The following is a 27361-nucleotide window of genomic DNA, read 5'->3' as shown; positions in this document are numbered from 1 at the left end:
TCAGCACAAATGATCTAAGGGGATTTATTTTGCACAATACCTTCAGAAGCGCTGCCTTTTTACAGCCCCAAAGACGTGATTGTTGTCAGTTGAAAGCAAGACGATTAATATGGAAATTTGTGGTCTCAATCCGCATAAAATAATCCCTGACAAATATGTAAATCCGGAAATCTGAACGTGTGAATTTCTGTCTAATCTAATCTATCTAATGATAATATAATACGTTTGTTTATTTCTTTCAAAAGCAGTGAATCACTCATAGAGTTAAATGGTGAGTTAAATGAGCCGATTCTAAAATTTCATTCTGTTGCTATTTTTTCACCCTTGCATTTATATAGATTTAAAAATATGTTCATTATACGTGACGTTTAGATAAGTTAAGGTGAACTCTGACCTACTCAGTTCAAAGGTTAGTATTGTGCGCGTGACAAAACCAGTGCTCGGCTAGTGAGCGCTGTGAAGATGCTGAATACAGTTTCTTACCGCAAAAACATCACTTTCACAACAAATTTTATGACTGTAACAGAAACCTGCATGTGTCTCATCTGCGGAGCGACTGTGGCGACGGCAAAGCTGCACAATGTGGAGAGACACTTCACTATGTGTCACACAAACATGCTAACTACACACTATGAGCAGAAAAGGCCCTGAGCTGACGGCAGCTTTGGGTAAGCAACAGACTTTTTTCACAAAACCGGCAAAAAAGTCACGAAAAGCCACTGAGATTTATTTAAAAATATGTAAGTTGATTTTTCTTTAACATTACATAATTGATAACTTTTTGAAACATGGTGCAACGTAGTTTATGTTTTGGTAAAAAGGTTTCTCAGTGGCTGGTGAAAATGGGACACTTTTCCTATGAGATGTAGTGATATAAGCAAATATATGATATGATATGAGCAAATTTGTATTTCTGAAGAACGTATCAAACTGATAGCCCTTCGTATGACTCAGTGCCATGAAATAGTTCTCAGTTTCAAAAAGGTTGGTGACCCCTGTTCTAGATCAACTTATTAGGACAGCACACAAATGGTTAGTTATCTTTTATTGTTCAGATCTGTGGAGAGGCAACCTATCTCAAAGCAAGGATACAAATAGATTTTTTTTTCACATATTTGGGCAAAATGTGCCTTGTCCCAGCACAGATACATTGTATAAGCAGCTCTTGAGGTCAAAATAAGTCTGTGCACTGTCCGCATCTAATTATAAAGCGTTTTACTGTCCTATAATCAGGAAGTGTGTGTTAGCATGCTAGCTGTTGTTAGCTTTATCACGTCATGGCAAAACTCCGCTCTACAAACTCATCATGGTGAATTATTAGGATGGTCAGAACGCATAAGGTAAGCGAGAAATAACTTTGGATCACTGTAAAATGTTTAAAATGAGCTAGTTTTTCATGTTTTTGGAGACGGTAAAAATCTCATTCAGGTAAATCCTTGCGGATCTTTCAGAAAACTGAGATCTTTAAGTAGGACACAATGATTTAATAAGCAGTGATAGATGACATATGGATACACAGACTGTTCAAAGCTGATTTATTATAATTAATTTGCAGTGACATTACCATAAGCTGTACTAATCATGCTACATATGTAATCCTCTTATATAATGTCCTGGGTGACAGATGCAGAGCTGTGTACTGGTGCAAACATGTCGTATATGTGCAGTAGAGTCGGCAAGTCCCATATGCTCCGTGCGTTTAACCTGCTCTCCACAGGCACACAGGTCGGTCGCGGGGCTAACAGCTGAGGAACTGGGGCAGGAGAGGTGCCTGATGGGAAATAGGTCAAAACAGTGTGGGCTTTTGACTGTCTCTCCTTTGTACTATACATTCACCGTTCCTCTGTTGAATCATATATTCACTCTCCCTCTTCCTCTGTACCATATATTCACTCTCCCTCCTCTACATCATACATTCACCGTATCTCCTCTGCATCATATATTAACTCTCCCTCCTCCTCTGCACCATATATTCACCGTCCCTCCTCTGTACTGTATATTCACTCTCATCCTCTGTACCATATATTCACCCCCCTCCTCTGTACTGTATTTTCACTCTCCTCCTCTGCATCATACATTCACCGTCCCTCCTCTGCATCATATATTCACTGTACCACCTCCTCTACACCATATATTCACTCTCCCTCCTCCTCTGTACCATCTATTCAGTCCCCTCCTCTGTCCCATATATTCATTATCCCTCCTCTGCACCATAAATTCACAAATGTATAAAACAATTTTCCACATCGATTACTTTTGAACAATAATCATTTCTATTTGACATTTTTCTATGTGCATTATACATGGATCACCTCTGACGCCATCAAATATAATCAGTATGGATCACAGGTGCGTAAAAAGTTTCCCTCGATTTGTCTAATCTTGTCCTGACATTTAGCTCCTCTGACGTACGCGGGTTGAATATGGTGTTAAATGTATTCTGTGGAGAGTCTATAGGACCTATACAGACGTCATGTTAAGTCCGCAGACACTGAACCTCCTTGACAGTGGTGCGTATTTGAATTATTGTGACGGTAATGTATGTGGACAGGTTTATATGCCAAGGAGCCTTCGCTGTCTCACTCGACCTTTAAACGGCTAGCTAACGGCTCCACTAGCTTAGCGTTAGCATTGCCCACAGCTACAGGACTACAGTGCATGGGTGGACCTTTTGTTTGCGTTAACTCGGACACGTTCAGTGATGGTTTTAAACTACATTATCTGATTTATCTTCAGTTTTTAAGACAAAAGTAGGAAGTTGAGTTGAGTCCTAGATAGTGACCTGGTCCAGTTGACATAGCATTACATTTTTTTCTTTATTTATTTAAACTTTTACAATGGGAACGGGTGGAATAATTCTTGTTTTTTAATTATAAGAAATATCCAAAAGTGTTGATACATTACATTAACAGTACAAGTGACAATGTTATCTAACAACACCAAAAAAACCTAAATAAATAAATAAATAAATAAAAAATAAAAATGAAATAAATAAAAAATAAATATTCTCACCTCTCTTCTTCCTCCTCCCCTTCCCGTCATTTCTCCTTTCTCTCCCATTCTTCTCTTTTTCTGGCTCTCCTCCCCTTTACCTCCCTCCATCTTTCCCTCCCCTTCTATCTTCCCCTCTCTCCTCTCCATCCTCTCCCTCTCTCCTTTCTTCCTCATCTCTGTCTCTCCACTTCTTTTATCTCCCTCCTCTCCTCCCCCTTCTCTCCCTTTTTAGACATTCCCCCCTTTTATCTCCCATCCTTCTCTTTTTTCCTCTCATCCAGTCTCTCTCCCCTCCATCCTCCTCTCCCTCTGTCCTTTCTCCTTTCTTCCTCATCTCTACCTTTCCACTTCCCTTATCTCCCTCCTCTCCTCCCCTTTCACCCCTTCCCCTCCTTTCTCTCCCATCCTTCTCTTTTTCCTCCCATCTGGTCTCTCTCCTCTCCATCCTCTCTCTCTTTCCCCTCTCCTCTCTTCCTCATCCCTATCTCTCCACTTCTTTCATCTCTCTATCTCTCCTGCCCTGGTCTCCTCAGACAGTCCCCTGCTGAGCTCTGTCTCTTTTGTCTCATCATATTTTGGAGCCCCCTCCTCTTCTTTCTCTCTCTCCGTCTCTCTCTGTCTCTCCTCCTCTCCTCTCTCTGTCATTTTAACACAGTCTCATGATCTGCAGATGATCTCGGGATTACCCTCACCGCGTTATCCCGCCGCTCTGACCTGCTCTGCTCCAGCGCTCTGCAAAAACACTGCAAACTAAATGTAACGGCCCTGCTTAAAATGAACTGGCTCCAGAGTCTAATTGGTTTATTTGGTGGGAATTTAACCCTATTTCAACACTGGAGGCAGGGTGGGTGAAGTGTCTTGCCCAAGGACACAACACAAACAAGAGGAATGGGAATATATTTTCATTTGATTTGTCAGATAATCAGAAAGTGCAAGTTAGTTAGTTTAGAACAAGGCCCGGGAGCCAAATGTGGCCCGCCAGATCATTTTATGTGGCCCGCGAGAAGGTAAATTAAAAGGCTTGACTGTCATTTTAAAATAAGTCTATGCTGTTTTAATGTCTGCATTGACCACAAAATAATTAGATTTTCCCAACAAGTGGAACTGAGAAATATTTGCAAATAATGTCCCAAAATGTTCAGGAAGAGGAAAATTGTGGGCATGGAAGGGTGTTTTAAGAAAGGTAAAGGTGAATACAAGTTTGTGCTTCCAGGAGAAAAGCCTGTATATTTTGCTGATGTGGCCCTCAGTGAAAATTTGTTTGACACTCCTGGTTTAGAACATAACCCTAAAACGAGGAACCAGTGTATCAAGATTTTAAAAGCAAAGCCAAAAAAATGATGTTAAACGGCCCGTATTACTGTTTTCCAATCGGTTATAATGTTGTTTCCTCATTACAAACAGACCCGGAGTTGTGTTTTGTTTCATTCACACATGTTTAACACACACATCCTGCATATTTAGGCTGAGTTCTTCTCTCAAACAGAAAAACAATCTGTTCCACCTTGTGATGTCATGTGGTGACATCAGAGACATCCACTTTGGTCTCTGAAAGTTGTGAAAAGCTCTTACAAACTTTGGATAATTAGGACACTCCAAATGCATAAAGTAAATGAGGAATAACTTTGGACCACTGCAAACTGTTAAAAAATAAACTGTTTTTCACATCACACAATACAGTAAAAATCATGTACAGTGCCTTTGGCTTGAATTTGACTGTTCTTAGCATGAGTATTTGTTTAACTTGATGTTTCTTCTCAAAATAACCGTTGCGCTAAAACTCAAGAAATTCCAGTCACACAGAGTTAAATTATTCTCAGCTGCAGTAACGATACAACTTTATAAATCATTCAGGAGAAACTTCACGTTCTCTTCAAGTTCACGTTTCTTTCTTGGCTGGAGGACATCAATACTCCCACTTTTTTCCACTTGTGCGCTATAAACGGATAGTGACTTTAGAGTTTAATCACTGACTTAAATTACGAAAATACATATTGATTTCAGCTAATTTCACGTAATGGATACATAAACTCAAAGTGTTGTTTTTTCTGTCTCACAGCGGCTCACGAGCACAAATAAGGACAAATAAGGAACAGTGTGATTGATCTAACAGGTATTTACACTTCAACCTCCGCCCCTGCAGCCAAATGTAGGCAATCAGAAACACCTGTAATGTACATTTAATCAAGGCAGTCTTTTGTGATGTCACCAATTACTGGAGCTTGCAAAGGTCATTGCAGACAGCACAAACATTTTGATCAAAACGCTGCAAATTTGCCTAGATTGCACTAAAGTTGGGCTGCAGCTAACAATTATTTTCTTATTGATTGATCTAAGGATTATTTTTCGATTATTTGACTAATTAACTGTATGGTCTGCGTTGGGTGTCTGCGATTTATCAGCACCTGCGCGTGTAGCCCCGCAGTGTTCCTGAAGGACAGTTTATGTTTGGACAAAGTTGTGTAGAGAGCTGTAATGATCCCTGCCGGTCCTGCCCCTTTTTGCACCTCCCCACTCTCTCCTGTGTCCGAGCCTGAAGCTAGGCGGAGATTTTTGGCTCCTCCCGTGCACACCTGGGGCTAATCACCAATCAACCACACCTGGGAAGGATAAGAGGAGCCAGGACCTGACACCCAGCACCAGATTGTCCACGTATCTTTGTGGTACTCCTTTCTTGGCTCCGTTCTTGTTTTTTTTTTTGCACTCTTTGGATTTTACTTACTGGATATTCTTGCTCCTCACCAGATCTTGCTACCTGGACCTGCTCTGCCCCCCTGTCTCAGACCCTGCTCCTCATGCTCTCACCTTGGACCACGGCACTCTCCCCGATTCACCATTCGATCTACCGTCGTTTTGCACTTCTGTTGTAAATAAACACTGTTAAACTATTCCCCGAGTTCTGTCCTTTTTGGTCCCCCTTGCCTGTCATTACGGCAAGAGCAGCCATAGTCTCCCTCACTTTTACTGCATGAGGAGGCTTTTCTCATGTCACTTTGCATTCAGCTACACTGTTATCATCATCATTGTTCTTCATTTAAAGGCACTGTACCTTTTTACTGTCTTAAAAGTGTAAAAACAGAACTGGTAGCTCATTTTAAACGTTGCGGTCCAAAGTTATTCCTTATACGTTACAAAGATCCTAATTAGTCACCGTGATTACTTTATGAGCACTTTATGACGCCTTTTAGCCATGCGAACCGTGCACTTCCTGATAATCTGATCCTAATTAGATTGAAACTGTGCACAGCGAACTTATTTTGACCTAAAGAGTGGCTTATACAATATATCTGCACTGGGGAAAGACATTTTTTCTCAGATATATGGAAAAATGTTATGTATTTATTATAGATGTAACTTTTTGCAGCTCATTGAGTTTTAGCCCGGGCTGATGTTGTGCCTGGTGCGGAAATCGTGTCTCTGTCGAGCATCACAGACGAGGAGCTGACAGGTGCAGACTCATCTAAACTCCCTGCTCCTGTCACTGTGAGAAAAAAACAAAACCCCAGACTGATGCGGGACATCTGCTACTGAATGTGAAACAACATTCTGGTAAAGTGCATAATCCTGAAGAGGAGAGTGGTGTCCTCCAAATGCACTTGTACTATATGTCAGCACTGGGCTCTGCGGCGAATGACTTTTTAAAGCAATGAGATGATTGAGTTGTTTCGAATAGAGAGGTCCACAGTCAATTCTCTGTTCGTGCCGCTGGAGTGGAGGTCAGACTTTGGAGTAGGGCTGGGGAATATGGGGAAAAAGTCATCATATGGATCGATTTTATTTTGGCTTTTCAAAAACAAAACAAAAAAATGGCGTTTAGTATTGATTTCATGAGTATAAGTAAGAGAAACTTTTAGGATTGGCTGTGGATCTGTTGATTAAAAAGAACAAAAAACACAACAATATATCTCTCCATCTTTCCATTCATAGCCCTGCTTTTGTGTTAATTGACCCATCCTTCAATGCAGCTGGGGCAAAATATTAAGGTCAGTGGGTAACCTGTAACCTCGTGCATCAATCCGCGTCTTCCTCTCAGAATTACATACACAAACAGCTGATGAAGCGCGACACATTTCTCTACACATGTCACACATTTCACAGGACAGGAGGTTTAGACTGCAACTGTGACTGTTGACTGCAGCGCTTTGTCTACAGTCCAGTGGGAGGCTGCAGCTCACAGACAGGGGGCGCTCAGTGCACTGTAGCAGGGGCGGTGGCTCCACACACACGCACTGAGGATTTAGACACAGGTGACTTGCACAAGTGAGGCTAGCTTCAACCGTTCCTATAATAACTAACGCCCCGAGAAGCAGCCTAGTCATAATCAACAAAAATTAACTAGTGTAAAAAATGATTTGTTGATTAAATTTTCCCCCAGATCACAGGAAATTACTTTAATTTTGTTTTAAAAAATCCTGAGGAGACCCCAGCCTCTCGTGTTTTTAAAATTACACGCCATAAAATCAAAACAGGTCTTAAATAGCCAATTTTAGACTAATTATTAGTATCAAATCACATTGCAATGAAGTACCAGCAAATGAATACAGCAGCAGGATTCTAAAGTACTACTACTATTTGTACTTTCTGAGTCTGTGCCTTATTTGGAGAAACATTTTGTGCTGTCAGATTTGTCACATCAGCAGGTTCAGTCTCTGTGACAAACTTTGTATTGCAGTTTTGTGTTTGTGTCACCTGAACACATCGTCAAGCGACACACTCAGCAAAAGCATCTGCTCAACTTTACTCTGATAAATGGTTTTGAGTAACTTCTGCCTATAAACACTGTTTCATGTCCAAAAGATAAATGTCTGTGCATGCATTTGAATTTACGTTGTTTTATTAATACGTCTTAGCATGTTCAAAAATTACTCAAGCGTCTAATGTTGATGATGGAGCATTTTAAAGTAAGATTAAAAACACATCCCCAGCTGTCTCCGCTCACGCTAAGCTAGGATCACTTTACATAATGCATGTGACAGGGCCAGATGAAGAAGGATGTTCACATTTGCTGCCGATATTAGCGCTGTTAGCACATGCGGCACTATGTCCGGAATGCTAATCTGGCTAAATGATCCTTGGGGGAGCAGAAATACTGATGAAATGAAAGATTAAGTTTATACGTGAGTGTGTCAAATTAGCATAGCTCTTGTGAATGGGGAACAAAAAGGAAATGACACTTACAGAATAAATGAATAGCCTCTGTAAGCGCGGATCGCTTTAGCAAGAATCACATTTTCACTGTATTACATTTCATCTTAATCGCTTGGATAAATCAGACCTTATTTCTATGGGAAGGTTTGATTGGTTGGCGCATTCACCCATCAGATTTTCAAAATTCTAAAGTGGGACATACCCGGGTTGGTATGATGTCATTAGTATGAATAAAATAGTGAAAAGAGCATGTGACATTGTCCATTCTCGACTCACTTTTGGGTCAGTCATCATCTGAGAGACTTCTGTTGGTGCATTTTTTTTCCCCTATGCTCATTTTCAAGCATAGTTTTCTGTATTTTAGCTAAACAAATGACCATATATTCTCCTATTTACTGTTAGCAGGGATCACATTGGTCAAACATAGAGACGCTCGGGACATTTCTTGTATAAAACTAGGACAAATCAATAGATTGAATAAATGAGACGATGTAAAGTGGTATTGAGTGCCTGTAAAGTGCTAAATCAAAAGCAATATATTAGTATCATAAGCTAGCAAGAGTTTTTCAGATAAATGACACACTGTTCATGCATTTTACACATTTTTGAAGGAGTATCGTGCAACTTTCTAGAGGTTGCTCGAAGGATTCCATGGAAATAGAAAGTTAAAACTCTATTGCAGAACATTCTCCATGGCAGTAGGTTACAGATAAAGAAACGACATTCTCAATGGAGATGCAATCCCGCTCATAGTAAGGATGTTTTTCTGTTTTTCAGGGCAATAAAATGTCCAAAGTGATTCTATTCTTTGGCTAAGTTACATGGTGAGGCTTTAAAGTAACAGTAATTAGGTGCAGGGGAGTCGGTAAAGGGGTGTCTGTTGTCTAGGGGGCCTAAAATTGGACCCTCTGAGCCCATATGAGGCTTCTCACCCCAGGCCCCCAAATTTCTGTCGACGGGCCTGATTACGTTTGTTGTTAAAAATAAAATATGCAACTAATTGATTGTAATCTAAAAATGAAATGTGTTTTCTTATCTTGGGGCGACCTCTGTGATGGTGGGAGAAAATATGATAATGTACAGTACCTTGAATCCATGAATAATCCCTGATGATTGATTCATATCTGCTCTTGAGTTAATCTAAAGCAGGCTTATAAAATGTAGGACATACAGTGTGATGCAGAGGAGAAAGTTGACTGTTTTATCTTTGGCTGAACAAAAGTTTGCACAAAACTGAACAAAAGTTTGAACAAAAATAGTGTTTTGGGATCCAGCAGATGAGGGAGTGTAGCCCTGAGGAAGTCCCTGGAAACCTGGGAGTGCGCCGCTTGTGTCTAAGTTATTTCAGCTCTGGGCCTTTCGGATCCACTGTCCCTGATACAGTGACAGAAGAGCGGAACAAATGTGAGCTACAGCCCAAAATAGAGATGTCACTGAATCAGCTCTGTGAGAGGAAACATCACAGGTTTACAATGATTCACAATCACTGAGTCCAAACTGAACTGAACTCAGCCATGAAATGCCTAACTTCATTTAATTTACAGGATCTAATTAATCAGCATCTGTTTGACCAGCTTTACAAACTCAAAGTCTCTGAATGAGAAAGTCAAATAAACGTGACATCAGGGACACCTCAGGACTTTTATGCAGGGTTGGCCAAATGGATCACATGTGCATTTTGAGGTGGGCACGTTTAGTGGGTTTTTGGTAGTTTAATCAAGGTTTAACATTGTTTTGCTTTAGTCCCTGTTACTCCCTTTGGTCTAGTTTGTTCCTTGTTTTGTCCTAGTTTAGTCTTGGTTTAGACCTATTTAGTCCTGATTTTGTTTAGCGCTGATTTGATTCTAGTTCTAGTTCTGGAGGTCCTCCAGCAGAAATACTTTAACATGACAAACCACATCTTTAGTAATTAATTTAATATTTTAGGGTGTCCCAGCTAGTTAATTATACTCAAGTCTATCCTGTGTGACGTACTTTTAGGCTTACTTGTTCAGGGTATAGATTGAATTGAAATTACTCCCTTATGCTTTCAAAATCGTCTTTCATTTTATTTTATTTTTTTTAATTATTTATTTAATTTTAGTTTTTTAATTTATATCTTTTACTATTATTATTATTATTATTATTATTATTATTATTATTATTATTATTATTATTATTATTATTATTATTATTATTATATTATTATTATTATTATGTTATTTATTTTTTATTTTTTTTGCAGCTACATTGTAACCTTAACAATCTTGAGACCTTAAAATGGCATTAACATCTGTCATGGGACTACGGAGGAAAAATAGCCTTAATATGCACTGTCCCTGAAATAAATAAATAAAGAAAAGCATTTATCGATTAACTGATTATTCAAGAAAGAAATGTTACTCCTCGTTCCAACCTCCTACCTTCTTTACCTCTAAACGAACATATTTATCTAAACAGCTTCAATCCTCCATCGCAGCAGCAGAACCATTTGCCTTTTCAGCCTCTCTGTCTCCTCTTTATCTTTATTTATACAGGAGAACCCAATGAGAGCACTTGGGCTCTCTTTTGCACTGGTTACAATACAATACACACAAAAAAGTAACCAAAACAAACTTGTATACAAGTCCATATATAAAAGATTAAAAATAGGTGCAGGTGTGTGTATAAAAGTTCATTACCAGATTATTAAATTGTGATTGTGTCACTAACATATTTTGCTTTTCCTTCGAGTGTATTTTTGTGAAGAAAAAACAGCTAAAAACCCCTTTCCCGTCTCAGTTAATCCTCCTCTATACTTCATCACATTTATTGTTACATGCTGCTGTTTATGAGCTTAAGTTAAATATATATATATATATATATATATATATATATATATATATATATATATATATATATATATATATATATATATATATAATTTTATTTATTTTTTATTTTGGTATAAAACATCTTTCTTAACCCCATTTATTATTCACATCCTATTCGGTCTGTAAGTCTTAAAATTGTAGATGTGTTTTTCCAAGCTACAGCAAAATTGCATTATTCTGGTTAAGTTCAAATTCAACTTTCGAGCAGTGAGCCTGAGGACACCACTCAGTCCATCTGAGCCACAGTGACCTGAGCCAGTGTCAGAGTTACATAAGACAACTTCTGAACTGCTCAACTCTGAACAAGCACCGCAAAAATACACCTCTTAAATCTAGAAAAGTATTCATCTTTGCAGACATCGTGTTGAAGTAAGTGCTGTTTTCACTTAGATTAGGTTCATTAGATCTTCAGTTAATTGCATTTTCATTGTAGTAATGTGTCTGGTCAGTTGTTTTAAATACATTTTGGCAATGTCTTCCTACTTGGCAGCAGGACGACAGCGCCATCTGCTGTTCGACTTCTTCAAAATTGTATCCCAGGTGTGCGAAAGTTGGTGGGTCCCCTCATCCCGATTTACAGTCTGGTGGGCGTGTTTCCGGGTCTCATTTGTAAAACCATACGTGGAATTCTTACTGAAAGTATACATAGAGACAAAGCGCAGACTTCCACAAACTTCTACTTCCATAAACTTGAAAACCCTGACACACAAAGTTCAGTTTTTGGACAGGACTGCTCATTTTTGTCAAGTTGTTGTTTCTGTAGATCAAAAGTGAGTGACCCATGAACACTCAACACTAGACCTGTCTGGGAAAAACACATTTTGAAGCACAATATAACGCTACAGAGAAATACTGCGATAAACGATAATCCTGAAACCACTCTACGCCATTGACCCAATAACAATAGAACAGGATCATCCCAGTAATCCTTTTTAAATCAACAGTGTCATTAAAACGGCCTGAGCTACAAGAAATATTCAAAGAAGAAGAAGAAGAAGTTAATTAATTAACCCTCTACAGCTCAAATGTGATTGTATTACAAAAAAAAAATAAAAAAAATACCCCAAAAGGTGAATTAAACTGGACCTTTCATCTGGCATTTCAGGCTGATTTGTAACAGTTTCCTTTGTTCTCTTAACCAATTATATTCAATTTAATTAAACTTAAAGCCCTATGGCAAAACATCCATCCCAACCAGACTTTGAGATGGAGTCGTACACTCTAATAGGACTACAAGTTGTAAGTCAGATCTGTGGAGATGCAACCCCACTAGTTAGTAGTGATGTATGTTTTTGATGGATTTTTAAAGCAATAAAACCCCCATAATTAAATAAATGCTTTTATTTTAGTCGGTTTTGGTGGAAATTTTACATACTCTAAGACTGACAGACTTTTTAGATTATAACTGGAGAATGTGTCCTCTGTATTTGACCCAACCTTCAATGCCATTGGTATTATAATATATGAATCTGTATGCAGGGTCGGCTCTAGCTTTCAGGGGGCCCTAAACTGACTTTGTCTCTGGGGTTCCCCAACTGCGGATGTATCCTGGCTTAGTTATTGATGATTTGACACATTCTGACTCTGCTCTCATCACCTTGACCAATTGTATTTATGTGACCAACATCAGACTGAAAACATCCAAAGTGTCAAGATTTTTGAAATTCTAGAAGTTTCTGGTGGATTTTAATGTGTTCCAGTTAATGACAGTGATCTAAATTTACATTATAAAGGGTCTTTGCACCGGTGTAAACACATAGCTGCCCTCACCTCTGCCCGACTCAAAAACACATGTTGCAGCAGCAGATATATTGCTACTATAGGTGTAAAACAAATAGGCCGCTGCAAACAAATCAATCTCCAATAAAACTTGATATATTATATTAGTTTCAGTGTAAATGTATGGGTTCATAGGGGGCCCTCTGCTGACCTCGGGACCCTAAGCAACTGCTCAGTCTGCTTATAGGCTGGACCGGCCCTGTCTGTACGTTATGTTTTAAATTAATTGTAGGCTGTGGATTGACTGTTAAGATGAGATTTGAACCACAAACCTTCCAGTTAGTGAGCATAAGCGTCTACTATATACTCTGAACAACTTCAGCCTCTACCAACTTCCCCGAAATCTGCGCATTCCTGACAAAACAGCACTAAAACACATGGCATTTGGAGCTGAATAGACAAATTACATCAAATATCACTCGATCCTAATCATGTCTCATTCTCGCCTTTTTCATTCCAACTTTAATTTCAATGTACAAACTTAAGAACTTTTATTTCCTCAACACTTGTCGCGCTCATCGCCACATAATGCGCCCTGATAATGTTCAACAGCTCTTTTTGTGAGGAGAGCGCATGCATTGACACACACTAATCACTGATTCATGGGAGAAAGACAGAGAAAGAGAGAAATAGAGGCAGCCTTGTGGAGTAGGTGTCATCCAATCACATTAGAATACATTAAACCGCAGGAGAGCAGCTCTTCTCAAATCACGAACTCTCCAATCACGAATCACTGCGACAAGTGGCTCTGTGATCAAAATCTTCAAATGGATCAGGCAGAAACAGAAAAAGGGAATTAATACAGAAAATGAGTCGGAGATGAGGAGATGGAGGAATCGTTTTAAATGTTTTGGGGATTTTTTTGGGAAACTTTTGGTCATTATTCTTTGATCAATACTATGTTTGTTATGTAGGCATGGTTTAGTTCTAGTTTGGTCCTGGTTTAGTTTTGGTTTAGTCCTTGTTTAGTTATGGTTTTATCCTGTTTATTTCCCAGTTTAGTTTTAGTTTAGTTCTGGTGTAGTCTTGATTTAGCCCTGCTTTTATCCTGGTTTATTTCTGGTTTAGTCCTGGTTCAGCCTTGTTTTTGTCCTGGTTTAGCCCTGGTTTAGTCCTGGTTTAATCCTGATTCAGCCCTGTTTTTGTCCTGGTTTAGCCCTGGTTTAGCCCTGGTTTAGCCCTGGTTTAGCCCTGGTTTAGCCCTGGTTTAGTCCTGGTTTAGTCCTGATTTAGCCCTGTTTTTGTCTTGGTTTAACCCTGGTTTGGGTTTGATTTAGCTCTGCTTTTTATCCTGGTTCATTTCTGGTTTAGTCCTGGGTTAGTTCTGGTGTAGTCCTGGTTTAGCCCTGCTAATATCCTGGTTTATTTCTGGTTTAGTCCTCGGTTAGTTCTGGTGTAGTCCTGGTTTAGCCCTGCTAATATCCTGGTTTAGTTCTGGTTTAGTCCTGGTTTAGTTCTGGCTTAGCCCTCTTAATATTCTGGTTTAACTCTGGTATAGTTGTGGTACAGCCCTGTTTTTGTCCTGGTTTAGTACTGGCTTACTCCTGATTTAGCCCTGGTTTAGTCCTGATTTAGCCCTGTTTTTGTCCTGGTTTAGCCCTGGTTTAGTTCTGGTTTAGTCCTGATTTAGCCCTATTTTTGCCCTGGTTTAGTTCTGATTTAGTCCTGGTTTTCTCCCAGTTTAGTTCTAGTTTAGTTCTAGTTTAGTTCTGGTTAAGCCCTTGTTTATTTTTAGTCCCAGGTGTGTCACGGTTTAGTCTGTTTTTATTCCTGAGCTCTCAAATCACTGTGACAAGTGTCTGTGTGATCAAAAACTTCAAATGGATCAGACAGAAACAGAAAAAGGGAATTAATAGAAAAAATGAGCCGGAGATGAGAAGATGGATTTGGTTCTGGCTTAACCCTGGATTCGCTCTGGTTTAGTCCGGATTTGGTCCTAATTTAGTTCTTGAAAAGTTTTGGATGGTGCAGGTTTAGTTTTAGTTTGGGTATCACTATAGACACGACGTATCTGAGTAACTGAGTTTGTATTTTCAAATTACATAGTGCAAAAAGGTCATGTTCATTTCAAAATAATGGGACAACTAACCAAATATATATATAAAAAATGAACCATTTCCTGACTAAAACAAAATGTGAATGTAAAATGATTTGGTGAGTCATGAGATTTCCTGACAGAGTTCACGTCACACTTCACCTCCAAACCATTTCATCCAGAGCAAACAGTGTCTGCAAATCTAATGTTACAGCCATAGAGATTTATATCGAGTTTGGATGGACAGGAACAGATTAAAACAGAGACGGCTGAGGTCAGAGAGAGGAGAAACATCACATTATAACATTATTACAGGTCTATGCTACAACGCCTCATTACAGGTCACGTCTGTGGAGAGTTGACCCTGCTCACGATGAGAATGCATGTTTTTCTATGTAGTTTTGAGCCTTTAATTGATACATGCAAGACAAGTATGTTTAATACTGAGAAATATTCCAGGCAAAGACAAAACATTGCCATGGAAACAAGAATGTGATGGGCCCTTTATATTTAAATTAGATAAAGAGATTCAATTAAGGATAAATATGCTTACTGTCATGGTGTGAAATATTCCAGCAGTAACATCTCCATGGAAACAAGCATGTGACAGACCCTTAACCAAAAAAGTTACATATTGCACCTTTAATTTAAATTAGATATATCTTCCTCGCTTTCCCTCTCTCTCACCTCCCTTCTCATTCTCTTTCGCCCTTTCTCTGTCTTTCTGCTTTCCTTTTTACCATCTTCCTCTCCATTCTCACTTCTCACTATCCTCTGTCCCCTCCTCTCTTTCTTTCTTTCTTTCTCTTTTCCCTCTCTCTCTCCCCCTCTTTCATTCTCTCTCTTTCTCCCCCTCTCTCTCCCTCCCTCTCTCTCCCTCCCTCTCTCTCATTCTCCCTCTCCCTCCCTCTCTCTCCATCCCTTTCTCTTTCTCTCTTTTTCCCTCTTTCTCCGTCCCTCTTTCTCACTCTCATTCTCTCTCCCTCTTTCTCCCTTTCTCCCTCTGTCCCTCTCTCTTTCTCCCTCTCTCTCTGTCCCTCCCTCTCCCTCCCTCCCCCTCTCCCTCTGTCTCTCTCCCTCTCTCTTTGTCCCTCTCTTTCTCTATTGTCAGCTTATTTTGTGTCATTATAAATCGTGTAAGATGATCTGTGGGGTCTGGTGGAGCCGCGTGGATCAGCTGCTTTTCAAACGCGCTGACACACTGTTTCCTGCCTGAGCTCCTGTGTACTGCTCCTGTGTACTGCTCCTGTGTACTGCTCCTGTGTACTGCTCCTGTGTACTGCTCCTGTGTACTGCTCCTGTGTACTGTGTACTCACTTGTACAATACTTTACAATCTCCCTGAGCTCAGACAGGTGTGACTGACAGGTGAACATGCATGGACCGTCCATATCCAAACAGACATGACGACTTAGTCAAAAAGAAAAGGAATAAAAATATCAAGTGCCTGAAAAACATGGCGGGTTTTTGCAGAATCAATGAGCGAAACACTGAACAATGTTGATCTGAGGTGAGAGAAATGTCGTTTTGTTCAAAATGACGGGCGACCAATGAGCTTCTTTCTTTCATGACCGTCACTGAAATAAACAAATCTGACTGGACGACCATGTTTGATCCTGGACTTGTCAGATGTTTATATTACACAATTATTTTCATTTCACTTAATATTTTCAGTCTGATGTTAAACCAAAGGAGAGTTTAAGTTAAAAATGAAATGTATTTTGACACAGTCAGTAGTATTTTCAGTATCAGTGTTTAGTCCAGTAGAGACGCAGCAGTTTATCAGGTAGTTCCATGTTTTTTTTCTCTTTTCTTTTTATATTGTTTTAATGCATCTGTGGTTGTTTTACGCTGATGCACATGGGGAATTTTTCTAATAACATTGGATTGTTGACTTTCAATTCTGAGCTATAGACCAGGGTACTGACCTTCTCTCTCTCTCCTTCTCTTCCTCTGTCCCTGCCCTGTCTCTCTTTCTCTATTTTTCCTCCTCTAGCCCTGTCTCCATCTTTCTCCCTCTCTTTCCTTCACCATCCTACCTCTTTTCCTCCTCATTTTCTCTGTCCCTCCTTCTTCTTCTGTCTCTCTATCCTTCTTTTCCTTCTCCCTTCCTCTCCTCCTCTCCCTCTCTCTTCTCTGGCTCTGTGTATTGGACAGCAGCAGTAATTAAATCCACAGTCTGTTTGAGAGAGCTCCATCTGTGAAGCCAAGAGTGGCTCATTTTAACTAAACTCCAGGCTGAACCCAGCCAAGCAGACCAGGACTCCTCTCTCTCTCCTTCTCCCTGCTTCCTCCCCCTTCTCTCTCTCTTTCTCTGTTCACCCCTCTCCTTTACACCTCTCCTGTCTCTTCCTCCTCCTCCTGCCCCCTCTACTCTTTCTTTCCCACTTCATTCTCATTCTCCTCCTTCACCTTCTCTTCATCCCTTTTCCTCTCTCCTATATTTTTGTTCTCTTCTCCTTCCTCTCTCTCCTCACTTTTCTCTCCCCCACTTTATTTCCCCTCTTTCTCTTTCCTTCTCTCCTCTCCCTTCTTTTTGTCCTTACCTCTCTCTCCTATATCCCATTTCTTTCCCCTCTCCTCCATTCCTGCCTCTATCCCCTCTTTTCTCTATTCCCTCTTTTCTCTCATTTTCACTCTCCTTCACCCCATCCTCACTACCTCTCTTTCTGTTCTTTTCTCTCCCCTCCTTCTCTTTGTCTCTCTCCGCCCCACTCTCTTCTTCTCTTTCTCTCCATCCTACTCTCTCCCTCTATTCTCCATTTCCTTCATTCAGAGTTATTCAGATAGAGGGGTTCTCCCTCTTCTCTTCTCCCTCTTTCTCTCCCCTCTTTCCCTCTCTTTCTGCTCCCTCTCTTCCCCTCTAATCTCCCTCCCTCTTGTTCTTTCTCTTTTTGTTTCCATCTCACTCCCTCTCTTCCTTTCTCTCCCTTTCTTTCCACTCTCCCTGTCTCTCTTCCTTTCTCTCCATTCTTCCCTCTCTTTCTCTCCACTGTTCCCTCTCTCCCTCCCTCTCTTTTCTTCACTCTTCGCTCTCTCCCTCTCCTCTCATCCCTCTCTCCCTCTCTCTTTCGGTCAACTCTTCCCTATCCCCCCCCTCTCTCTCTCCTCTTCCATATCTCTTTCTCTCCTCTCTCCATCTCTCTCTTTCTCTGGTCTCTTCCCTCTCTCTCTCCACTTTCCCCCCCTCTCTCCTCTCTTCCCTGTCTCTTTCTCTCTATCTCTCTTCCCTCTCTCTTTCTCTCTGTCCTCTTTCCATCTCTCCTCCCTTTCTCTTTCTCTCCCTCTCTCTCCTCTCTCCCCTCTCTCCATCTCTCTTCCCTTTCTCTCTCTTCTCTCCATCTCTTTTCCCTCTCTCTCCCCTCTCCCTCTCTCTTTCTCCTCTCTTCCCTCTCTTTCTCTCTCCTCTCTCCATCTCTCTTCCCTTTCTCTCGCTCTCTTCCCTCTCTCCATCTCTCTTCCCTCTCTCTGTCTCTCCTCTCTCCATCTATCTTCCCTCTCTCCATCTCTCTTCCCTCTCTCCTCTCTCCATCTCTCTTCCCTCTCTCTCTCCTCTCTCCATCTCTCTTCCAACTCTCCTCTCTCCATCTTTCTCCCCTCTCTCCTCTCTCCATCTCTCTCCTCTCTTCCCTCTCTCTCTCCTCTCTTCCCTCTCTCCTCTCTCCATCTCTCTTCCCTCTCTCCATCTCTCTTCCCTCTCTCTTTCTCTCTCCATCTCTCTTCCCTCTCTCCTCCCTAAACCTCGCTCCAGGTAAAGACTCCAGATTCATTTAAATGCTAATTACACGTTTAGCGTCGTCATGGGGATTCTCTCTCTAATAAACCACAGTCTTGGTCGAGTTTTTACAGCTCCAGCAAAAATGTGCAATTCCACTGATTTTTGCAAACTAAAAATTAAAGGCAGGTTGTAAAATGACACACAATGGAACAATAAATCTGCTCCGTCAGTGTCACTCCCCTTTAAGAGTTATTTTTGGAGGTTCTGCCTTGGGGCGTTTTAGGAGCAACATCTTTATTCTAATGTTTTTCTTTTTTCTTTTTCTTTTTTTTTTCATCTAAAGTTAAGAAATGCCACCGTTAACACTCAGCAGATCAAAAGATTTTATCACAAATTTGAAGATATTTTAAAAGTCCTATATTACGCATGAGCTTTAAGTCATGTTATAATGTTGTTACCTCCTCAAAATGCTCTGTTCCACTTTTTGATGTCATGAAGTGGTAGTTTTCAAGTTTACAGTTACTTTCTACCTTTAGTTCAGTAGAGATTTGAAATTCTTAGGCTGAAATGATCTAGTGAAGGTGTGTGGAGTTTAAAAACACAGTGGAGCACTTCCTGTATCACCACATGACATCACAAGGTGGAACAGAGTGTTTTCTGTTTGAGAGAAGAAGTGATGAAGTGATGCTGAACTGAAAGAGGACCACTGTTGGGCAGGAGGTTTGTCGTGGGCTGCAGCAACAGGCCACTGCTGTTTTGTTTTTTTATGTCTGACCTTGTTTGTAAAAAAAACATTCACAAAGTCACTGCTGTCTGCCGTAAGGACACGGGCAGGAGACGCTGCAGGAGACAAAGTGACTCCTGTTATCAAATATCACTGTGGGATGTTTCTTATTGGAGGATCAGCTGAGAGAAAGAGTGAGATCTCGCCTGTTGTGCATTCAGTTTTATGGCATATTCTCCTCAAATTCAGCACATTTTCTTTAATCCAGAGACATGACTGTTTGCAGAAGGTAAAATTAAATCAGAAAGGAGCCATTTCATCTACGACAGAACTAAAATGTGAGTTCAAGTGGAACAGTCATTTAGTGCACGGGGGTCAAATAAAACACGTTCTCAGCTGTGGTCTGTGTAATAATCCTCCTTTTTGCCCTCGAGCGGAGGTCTGCAACCTCTCTCTAAAGAGCCACATGCGGCTCTTTAAAGCCTCCAGTGTGGCTCTTTGCACTTTGAGAAAAAAAAGGGGACTTTATTTATTAAGCTTGTATGTGACAGTGTTCGTAGCAAAACACTGTTCATTCTATTGAAATTATCTTTGTTTATTTATATTTTTTTTACTATTCATCCTAGCAAAAATAATGATCATTTTGTAGAGTAGATATTACACATAAAATGCAGTAAATTACATATAATTTAACCTTAAAACAAAACCTCCAGATCCTCTAAAAACACTTAGTTCACATTAATACAAAATGTTATATATTCTCTACAATGTTTTAATAGCTGCAAACAGTTGATTTACTTCTTTTAAATTAATTCTCACTTTGTCTCATTAAAACGTTTGCCTCTTTCACACTTTCATTTGATTTTAAATGGTGTTATGGCTCTTTTGCTGTTAAAGTCTGCAGACCTCAGCCCTACAGGACGCTGACCTGGAGGTGTCAATGTCAATGTGAAGGTTAAAACCCCCAACAATGAAGCAAAGCAATACACTGTGTCAGAAGAGCCAACTTTCATCATTTGTGATTCAAAGGAGGAGAAATGCTCGGTGTAAATCATTCTGCATGTGTGACTGTCCCGGGAAACAGGGGCGGGGTTTTCCTACATTGAAGCAGTCAACAGGACAGAGCTCTTTTAGATGAACGAGCTCACAGTCCCTTTGACTCGTCTCCATAAGGAAAAGAAAGTCCAAGTTTTTTCCAGTAAACAAATGTTTGAGAATAAAGAATGTGTTTGCAATAGAGTGTTCGGGGAGGACACTGGGCACACACACGGTTGGGGAAATGTGTTTATAGCCGTCCCAGTCGTTGGATGGGCTTTATATTGACTGTCTGATGTTAGAGAGAGCTCCGCAGTCACAGGTCAGGACGGCACAGGTACAGGGCACTAGGGCTGATATGCGTAAGTTACTAGGAACACAGCAGAAAATCGATTAAATATCCATCGAGCCACAGCAAAACCACACACAGACACCACCTTGCTCCACCTTGCTCCATTTTGCTCTATTTTGCTCCAAGTGTTATTGATTTGCCTTTAATATTCCATTGAATGGCTTTAGCCTTATCTCCATAGGCTACAAGTTTCAGGTCAGGCGGTGAGAAAAGTATTAGGACCTCAGACTTTGGAAGAGTTGGAGAATTATAATACAACTTTATAACTGAAACTTTTTTGACAGTAAAGAACCTGACTTACACAAGGCTTTGGAAAGTGCTGCTCCTTTTCTGAACTTTTATAGTTTTACACCTACTTCATCCGACCCACAGTAAAGTAAACGGTCAGTTTGTTTTAAAGGCACTTTAATAAACTTGGGTATCTATGACATTTACAATCTTTAACTCTGTCTCTCTCTCTCTCGCTCGCTTTTTTTCTCTCTCTTTCACTTTCTCTCTCTCCTTCTCTCTCTCACTTTCTCTCTCTCTTGTTCTTGCTTTCGTACTCTCTCTCGCTCGCACTCACTTTTTCTCTCTCTTTCTCTCTCTCTCTCTTGTTCTCACTTTCTCTCTCTCTCTTTTGCTCTCGCTTTTTCTTTCTCTCTCCCTTTCTCTCTCTCTCTCTCACTTTCTCTCTCGTTCTTGCTTTCGTACTCTCTTGGTTTCTCTCTCTCGCTTTCTCTCTTGCACTCACAGTGTCTCTCTTTCCCTCTCTCTCAGTCTTGCGTTCACTCTTGCTTCCTCTCTCTCTCTTCACACTTTCTCTCTCCTTCTCTCTTCCTCTTCCTTCTCACTCTCCCTTTCTCTCCTCTCCTTTCAGCTGTCCTCTTGCTTTCTCTTTTCCCATTTCTCCATCCTCCCTCACCTCTTTACACTCTACCTCTCTCTCTCTAACTCTCTCTCCCACTTTCTCTCTCTTTCTTGCTCTCTCTCTCTCTCTCTCTCTCACTCTTGCTTTCGCTATTACTTTCTCTCTCTTTCACACTTTCTCTCTTCCTCTTTCTTCTCACTCTCCCTTTCTCTCCTCTCCCTTCAGCTGTCCTCTTGCTTTCTCCTTTTCCATTTCTCCATCTTCCCTCTCCTCTTTACCCTCTACCTCTCCCTCTCCCACTCTCTCTCTTTCTTGCTCTCTCTCACTCTTGCTTTTGCTATTACTTTCTCTCTCTCTTTCACACTTTCTCTCTTCCTCTTCCTTCTCACTCTCCCTTTCTCTTCTCTCCCTTCAGCTGTCCTCTTGCTTTCTCTTTTCCCATTTCTCCATCCTCCCTCTCCTCTTTACACTCTACCTCTCTCTCTCCCGCTCTCTCTCCCACTTTCTCTCTCTTTCTTGCTCTCTCTCTCACTCTTGCTTTCGCTATTGCTTTCTCTCTCTCTTTCACACTTTCTCTCTTCCTCTTCCTTCTCACTCTCCCTTTCTCTCCTCTCCCTTCAGCTGTCCTCTTGCTTTCGCTTTTTCCATTTCTCCCTCCTTCCTCTCCTCTTTACCCTCTACCTCTCTCTCTTCCCCTCTCTCTGTCTCACTCTCCTCTGTCTTTCTCTCACTCCCTCTCTCTCATCCCTCCCTTCTCTCTCTCCCTCTCTCAGACTCTTTCTTCCCTCTTCCCCTGTCCAACTCTCCTCCCTCCCCTATTCCCTCTTTATCTCCCCTTGTCTCGCTGCCCCTCTTCTCCACCCTCTCCCAGTCTCCCTCCTCTCTCTCAGTCACCTTCTCTCTTTCTTTGTCTCCCTCTTTTTCCCTCTCTTTCTCTGTCTTTCTCTCTCCAGGTGACTCTTGTTCAGTCCGCTGGGGTTGCCTTTATTGCCTTCAAAGGAGTCTGGCACACACTCACACCCACACACACGCACACACACCCCCACACACCCCCACACACACACACACACACACACACACACCCCCACCCCCACACACACACACACACACACACACACACACACACACACAGAGGTCAGGTTAGCCGCGCGGGGACTAGCGTTTATTGCTAACGTTATTGAGTGTTCTGACATGCACTTGAAGGGAATATCTACTACGGTTTACGGCTTTTAGTCTGTGTTTAGATCGTCAGGTGTTAGCGTTAGCCTAGCTCGGGTTTCTTATCGTCATCATAAAAAGTTGCTATTTGCGTAATGCCAATAAAATGGGAAGTCGTCTGAGGTCATGCGATCGTTAGCGAAACATGCATCGTCACGGTAACTAACGCGGAATTTCACTGTCTTGTTCCTGGGTTTACGGTACATATCTATAAATCAAAATACAACTTTCAGGAAGTTAAAGTACCACTGCGTAACTTTCCGGAGGCAGTTCGTCACCTGATAATAGTCTCCATGGCGATAGAAAGCTTATGTCATACTGTGGGACATTATATCCAAAGGAACAGTATTTCCATGGAAACAGGAAAAGGAGGAAAATGCTCTCCTCCAGCTAATTTTAAGCTAATTTTAAGCTTTTCACGGCAATAAAATCATCCAAAGACGCTTACATTTTAGATAATATTTTGGTTGAAAAGTTCCACAGTGGAGCTTTAATGAGTAAACACTATTGTGATATGGTTAAACACTCACAAAAGTTGATTTGTGCATGACTGACTGCGAACTAAGGAGTCTAGATCAATTCAGTAACTATTGATCTCTCTCTCTTTCTCACTCCTCTCTCCCTTCTTTTTCTTTCACTCTCTCCTTTTGTCTCTCTCTCTATTCTCCTTCTCTCTTTCGTCTCTCCCCATTATTTTCTCCCCCCTCCTCACTCCACTCTCTCTCCACATCTCCCTCTTTCCCTCAACCACTCCATCCCATCTTTTCTCTCTTCCCTTTTCTCTCTCTACCCCATCTCCTCTCTTTCTCTCTATCTCTCTTCTTCCTCCTCTGCCTCTCTCTCTTTCATGTTTCTTTTTCTCTCTCCCTCCTCCCTCTCACGTTCTCTCTTCTTTCTAAACAAAGTGACTCTTGTCTACGTGAGCTGTTTACATCACGCACATTTGCACACATTTTACTCAATTTTCACATAACTTGCCTTCCTCTCCTCCTCCCCTCTTCTCTCTCATCCACCTCTCTCCTCTCTCTTTTTCCTCTCCTCTCCCCCTCTCTCCTCTCCCGCTCTCCTCCCATCTCTTCTCTCCTCTTTTCTCCTTCCCTCTCTCATCTCCTCTGTCCTTTCCACATCCTCTCCTCTCTCCTCCCCCTCTTCTCTTCTCTTCTCTCCCCTCTTTTCTGATACCCCTCTCTCGTCTCCTCTTCTCCTCCACCTTCTCCTCTCTCTTCTCCTCTCCCCTTGCCTCACTTCTCTCCTCTCCCATTTCTTCCTCCTCTCCCTCTCCTCTCTCCTCTCCTCTTCCCCTCTCTCCTCTTCTCTCCTCCCCCTCTCTCTTCTCTTCTCTTCCCCGTCTTTCTGCTCTCCCTCTCTCTTTTCATCACCTCCTCTCTTCTCTCCTCGTTCCCTTTCTTCCTCCTCTCCCTCTCTCTTTTCATCCCCTCCTCTCTCCTCCTCATTCTCTTTTCTCTCTTCTCTTTTCTCCTCTCTTCCCTCTTCTCTTTTCCTCCTCCTCTTTCCTCTCCTCTCTCTTCCCCCCTCTTCTCCCTCTCTCTGGTTACCCCCTCCTCATTTTTCTCTCATCTGTTTTTGTCCCCTCCTCTCTTCTCTCTCCCTCTCCTCTTCCCCTTCTTCCTACTCTCCCTCTCTCTTTTCACCCCCTCTTCACTTCTCTCCTCCTCTCCTCCCCCTTCTTCTTCCTCTCCCACTCTCTCCTCTCTTCTCTGTTTTATCCTCCCTCTCTCCTCTCCTCTTCCCCTTCTTCCTCCTCTCTCCTCTCTCTTTTTACCCCCTCCTCTCTCCTATCTTCTCTCCTCTTCCCCTTCTTCCTCCTCTCCCTCTCTCCTCTCTCTTTTCACCCCCTCCTCTCTTCTCTTTTCTCATTTATTCTCCCTCTCTCTTCTCCTCCTCCACTCCTCTATCCTCCTCTTCCCCCTCTTCCTCCTCTCCCTCTCTCCTCTTCCCCTTCTTCCTCCTCTCCCTCTCCCTCTCTCTTTTCACCCCCTCCTCTCTTTTCACCCCCTCCTCCTCTCCTTTCTCCTCTCTTCCCTCTCTTATTGTTTTGTTTTGGCTCATTGTCTCTGCATTACTGGGTCAGGACCTCCATGTTGGACCACATCTCGCTGTGACTAAAGACCTGTCTCTGATGCTCCGCTCTGGGCTTAGGGCTCGGTCGACTCTGGGTCTCATCACTGGAGGTCATGGAAGGAGCAGAAGTCATTATTTTTCACAAAGTGGTGTTTCACTAGAGCAGAATATGACCTAAGTAAGTAAGAGCTAAGAGTTTATTTATAGACAAAAAGTACTTTACAGACCATTTGTAACGGAGAAAGATTCAAAAATCATCCAACCATAAACTCGTCTAAATAAAAGGGTCTTGAGCTAAACCAATATGTGCGACCATGTCAAATATAGCAAGAAAAAATCACAAACATTCGAGAAAGAGGAGAGGCACACAGACAAACACTGACGCCATCTTGTTTACTACTACTCAGGAACGCACGGATGTGATACTGGCATCGGATATCGCTGCCGATACTGAAAAATCTGTTGAATTTAAGTTCCAGTTGGACATAAATTGATGTAAAAAGACGATTTCCTGGTTGTCATCGGCCCAGAAAAGTCTCAGTGTTTGAATGATTGAAAGTTTATTTATACAAAGTTGTTCTGTGGTTTTACTTGAGAAATAAATAACAGATCGGCAGATACTTGAAGCCGTAGTATCAGAATTGGTATTGGAACTGAAAAAGCTGGATCACTGCATCCCTGATACTGGTGACATATAAGGACTTTACTTTTTTTCAATACTGATGCTTAAAGGTGCACTATGGAACTTTCCTGCCACCTGCTTGAAGTTTGAAGATGTTATGTCTCTCTCTCCCTACCGTCTCTCTTTCTCTCCCTCCTCTCTCTCCCTCCTTCCTCTCCCTCTCTTTCTGTCCCCCTCGGTCTCTCTCCTCTCCCTCTCCATCCCCCCTCTCTCTCCCTCTTTCCTCTCTCACTTTCTCTCTCTCTCTCTCATTCTCTGCTCAGGATGTTTCCCTCCCATCATTCTCCCTCCTCTCTCTCTCTTTCTGTCCTTCTCCCTTTCTACTCTCTCTCTTTTCCCATCTGTCCCTTTCCCTTTCTCTTTCCTCTCTCTCTGCCCCGTCTCTATCCTCTCCCTCTCTTTCCTCTCTGCCCCCTCTCTCTCTATCCTCTCCCTCTCTCTCCTGTCTCTCCATCCTCTCTCTCTTCTCTATGTCCATCCTCCCCCCCTTTCTTCTCCCTGCCCCCTCTTTCTCTGTCCTCCCCATCTTTCTCTTCTCTCTGTCCCCTCTCTGCCCTCTCTCTTCTCTCTGCCCCCTCTCTCTTCATCCTCTCTCTCCATCCTCTCTCCATCCTCTCCATCCCTCTCTTCTCCCTGCCCCCTCTCTTTCCTCTCTCTGACCCCTCTCTCTCTCTCTATCCTCTACCTCTCTCTTCTCTCTGCCCCCCTTTTCTTTATCATTTTCCTCTCTCTTCTCTCTCTATCCTCTCCCTCTCTTTCATCTCTCTGTCCTCTCTCTCTATCCTCTCTCTGTCCCCTCTCTCTATCCTCTCCGTCTCTCTTCTCTTTTTGTCCCCCTTCTCTTTTCTCTCTGCCCCCTTTTTCTTCATCCTCCCCATCTCTCTCTTTTCTCTGTCCCCTCTCTACCCTCTCTCCCTCCTCTCTCCCCATCCTCTCCTCTCTCTCTCTATCCTCTGTCTCTCTTCTCTCTGTCCCATCTCTCTCTCCCTACCCTCTCTCTCTATCCTCTCTATATATCCTCTGTCTCCCTTCTCTCTGCCCCCTCTCTTTCTCCTCTCTCTCTATCTTCTTTCCTCTCTCTCTATCCTCTCTCCTCTCTCTCTATCCTCTGTCTCTATTCTCTCTGTCCTATCTCTCTCTCTCTACCCTCTCTCTATCCTCTCTGTCCTCTCTCTATCCTCTCTGTCCTCTCTCTCTATCCTCTCTGTCCTCTCTCTCTATCCTCTGTCTCTCTTCTCTCTGTCCCATCGCTCTCTCTACCCTCTCCCTCCTCTCTCCCCATCCTCTCTGCCTCTCTCTTCTCTCTGTCCCCTCTGTTTCTCTCTCACTTGGCCTGTTGTTACTGTAAAATTTCAAGTACTATTTTTATTAGAAGCTGAGGACCTAGTGGAAAAGTAAACTGTAAAAAGCTCTCTCTAGGTTCTTAAGTCCACACCTAATATCTGTGCCTCGTAAACCCGCTTATTGTCTAAACTTTATCAGGCGTCAGGATACCGTCTCCATAGCAACCATCAGCTCATCTTGTCACAATTAACCTTTTGTCTGCAGCTGTGACAAACACAAGAATCAGAGTCGTTTTATCTGTCTGTCCTGCCGCTGTCTGCTTAGCCGCGGGTCAAATATAATAATATCCGAGTAGTCAAGCAAAGAGTAAAAAGTATTTGGGGAAACTACTACTCAAGTACAAGTAACTGGGCATTTCTGAGCATCCTAATTATTCACCACAATGAGTTTATAAGCACTTTTCACAACTTTTAGAGACCAGAGCAGAGTTTTGCAGTCGCGGCAATGCTAAAAACAGCTAGTATACTAACACCAGCTAGCATGCTAACAACAGCTAGCATGCTAACGTGCACTTCCTGATTATAAAACAACAACAAAAACAGTACACAG

The 27361-nt window shown here is 41.8% G+C and overlaps 1 protein-coding gene across 1 annotated transcript in view; it reads right to left on the bottom strand.

Annotated features, from left to right (window-relative positions):
* htr4 (5-hydroxytryptamine receptor 4) overlaps positions 1–27361 on the bottom strand; it is a 224308-nt gene that overhangs the window by 150747 nt on the left and 46200 nt on the right. The window lies entirely within an intron of this gene.

The sequence above is a fragment of the Periophthalmus magnuspinnatus genome, chromosome 10 (genome assembly GCF_009829125.3).
Source record: "Periophthalmus magnuspinnatus isolate fPerMag1 chromosome 10, fPerMag1.2.pri, whole genome shotgun sequence".
NCBI classification, from domain to species: domain Eukaryota; kingdom Metazoa; phylum Chordata; class Actinopteri; order Gobiiformes; family Gobiidae; genus Periophthalmus; species Periophthalmus magnuspinnatus.
This window is presented reverse-complemented; position numbering and strand designations above follow the sequence as displayed.